Raw genomic sequence first — 3,195 nt, 5'->3', positions numbered from 1 at the left:
CCAAAGAAAGGATTTGGTGGTCAATACACCGCGACTCGCCGAGTCCCAAGAACAACTCATCGAGTCCATCCTTGAGCAATACTATACAGTTGATTTCAATGGGTCGTAACACCTCAAAACCATAGATCTGGCCCCCTAATGTCCATTTCATACGTAAAGTTCCAAACTTGGTACACATGCAAGGGGTCTTTGGCCCAAAAATCCATAAAAGATGGCCTCCATGGTGCATGGGGTGTTCATGGCAACAAAATGGTCACCTTTGTGCCATAAAACCCCCCAATAGACCTGGATCTAAAGCATACACTGACTTCCAACACTAAATCCCGAATACCACCTCTCTAGGGCTTAGAAAGATGAAGGAAAAGGCCCAAAAATCAAGATCTATAGACAAAGGTTCAGCTTCATACCTCCAATAAGCTGAAAATGAGCTCTAAACTCTGGATCTTCTTGTTTCCCCTTGGTCTCACAAGCTCCTTTCCCCTTCTCATGCTTCATAACCCACCAAAAAGCACCAAAATGGCCTTAGAACACACAAAACGGCTAGGGTTTCGATATGATGTCTTCTGGGAGTATAAGGGACGATGGAGGCTGAGATAAGGTGTTTAAATAGGGTACAAACCCTCAATTTAGGGTTTACCCAAACATCACCTACTCGTCGAGTCAGTCTCCGACTCGTCGAGTAGGTCACTTAAACTTCCTGCGGATCCCGACTCTACTCGACGAGTTGGGCCACCAACTCGTTGAGTCCAAGAGAAAATACCTACAATTCTTGAATAAAATACATACCAGGAATCAGGTGTTACAAATACCCCCCACTTATTTTAGACTTCGTCCTCGAAGTCAGCCACTGGGTTCTGAAAAAGCTCAGGGTAATGTTTCCTTATCTCGTCCTCCGGCTCCCAGGTCCATTCCGATCCCTTGCGGTGCTGCCACAGCACCTTCACCAGCTCCACTCTCTTGTTTCGCAGGTCCTTTGACTTCCTGTTAAGGATCGCCACTGGTCGCTCGATGTAGTTCAGGCTGTCATCAACCTGAATATCCTCTTAAGGCACCACTACCGAATCGTCCACCAGACACTTCCGCAACTGGGAGACGTGAAAAGTGCTATGGATCTGACTGAGTTCGGCTGGCAGATCCAGCCTATATGCCACCTTGCCCACCCGGGCTATAACCCTGAAGGGTCCAATATACCTGGGGCCCAGCTTGCCCCGCTTATTGAATCGAATGACGCCCTTCCAAGGCGACACTTTCAGAGCACCATGTCCCCGACCTGGAACTCCAGGTTCGATCGACGCTTGTCGGCATAACTTTTCTGCCGACTTTGAGCAGTCTGAAGCCTGCTCCGAACCTATTGGATCCTCTCCGTAGTCTTGAGTACCACCTTGGTACTCCCCATGACCCTCTGACCAACCTCACCCCAGCATATCGGGGTTCTGCACTTCCTCCCATACAACATCTCGAAAAGAGGACGGTCGATACTCGCATGATAGCTATTATTATAAGAGAACTCCGCCAACGGAAGGTAAGTATCCCAGCTACCTCCGAAGTCTAAAACACACGCCCGCAGCATATCCTCTAGCGTCTGGATGGTCCGCTCGCTCTGACCATCCGTCTGCAGGTGAAAGGCTGTGCTAAAATGCAGACGAGTACCCAGCTCGTCATGAAACTTCTTCCAAAACCTGGAAGTGAACCGCACATCCATGTCGGAAATCACTGAAACTGGCACCCCGTGCCGCGCCACTATCTCTCTGATGAAGATGTCGACCAACTTTTCAGCCGAAATACTCTCCTGAATCGGAATAAAATGGGCGCTCTTGGTCAACCGATCAACGATGACCCAAATCGAATCCACTCCACACGCGGTCCTGGGAAGCTTCGTAATGAAGTCCATCGTAATATCCTCTCACTTCCACAGCGGGATATCCAACGGCTGGACCTTGCCGTGAGGTCTCTGGTGCTCAACCTTGACCTTCCTGCAGGTCAGACACCTCTCCACAACCCAAGCTATGTCCCTCTTCATACAGGGCCACCAATAATCGAGACGAAGATCCCTGTACATCTTCGTCGCCCCGGGATGGATAGAGAACCTGGATTTGTGCGCCTCTGCCATCAATACCTGGCGCACACCCCCATAATAAGGGACCCACACCCTACGGTGAAGAGTCAACAATCCCTGACTATCATAGTCGAAGGAGGAAACCTGACCCACAGTTCGCTCACTCTTCCGATGTTCCTCCTTCATGGCCTCCTGCTGGGCCTCTCGAATCTGCTCCAACAGCGGAGTCACAACTGTCATCCTCAGACAGATGTCCCTGATCGGCGCTGCCTTGCGGCTAAGCGCATCGGCCACGACATTGGCCTTCCCCGGGTGGTAGAGGATCTTGCAATCATAATCCTTCACCACATCAAGCCACCGACGCGGCCTCATATTCAGATTTGGATGGTCCATGAGATACCTCAGGCTCTTGTGGTCTGTGTAAATGGTACAACGAACCCCATAGAGGTAATGACACCAAATCTTGAGGGCGAAAACAACAGCCCCCAGCTCCAAATCGTGAGTCGGATAATTCGCCCCGTGAGGCTTCAGCTGCCTCGAAGCTTAAGCAATAACATGCCCCCTCTGCATCAATATTGTGCCCAAACCTGAGATGGACGCGTCGCAGTATACAACAAAATCCTCCATGCCCTCCGACAGGGCTAAGATTGGCGCCTCGCACAATCTCTGTCTCAATGTCTCAAACACAGCCTGCTGCTCAGGCCCCCAGCAAAAGACCACGACTTTCCTTGTCAGCCTGGTCAGGGGCACGACTATCTTGGAGAAGTCCTGAATGAATCTCCGATAGTAGCCTGCCAATCCCAGGAAGCTCCGAATCTCAGATGGAGATCTCGGAACCTCCCACCTCATCACGGCCTCAACCTTGGCCGGATCAACCGATATCCCGTCCTGGTTGACAAGGTGCTCAAGAAACTGCACCTCGCGCAACCGGAACTCACACTTAGAGAACTTAGCATACAAGCTCTCCCTCCTCAAAGTACCCAAAACCTCTCGCAACTGCTCCTCATGCTGCTCTCGCGTCTTGGAATAAACCAAGATGTCATCGATGAAAACTATCACGGACCGATCCAACATCGGTCTGCACACGCGGTTCATGAGGTCCATGAACGCGGCAGGAGCATTGGTGAGCCCGAAAGGCA

This window comes from Lactuca virosa, chromosome 3, assembly GCF_052849685.1.
Source record: "Lactuca virosa cultivar CGN04683 chromosome 3, Lactuca_virosa_CGN04683_v6, whole genome shotgun sequence".
Classification (NCBI taxonomy): Eukaryota; Viridiplantae; Streptophyta; class Magnoliopsida; order Asterales; family Asteraceae; genus Lactuca; species Lactuca virosa.
Note: the sequence above shows the minus strand (reverse complement) of the source record.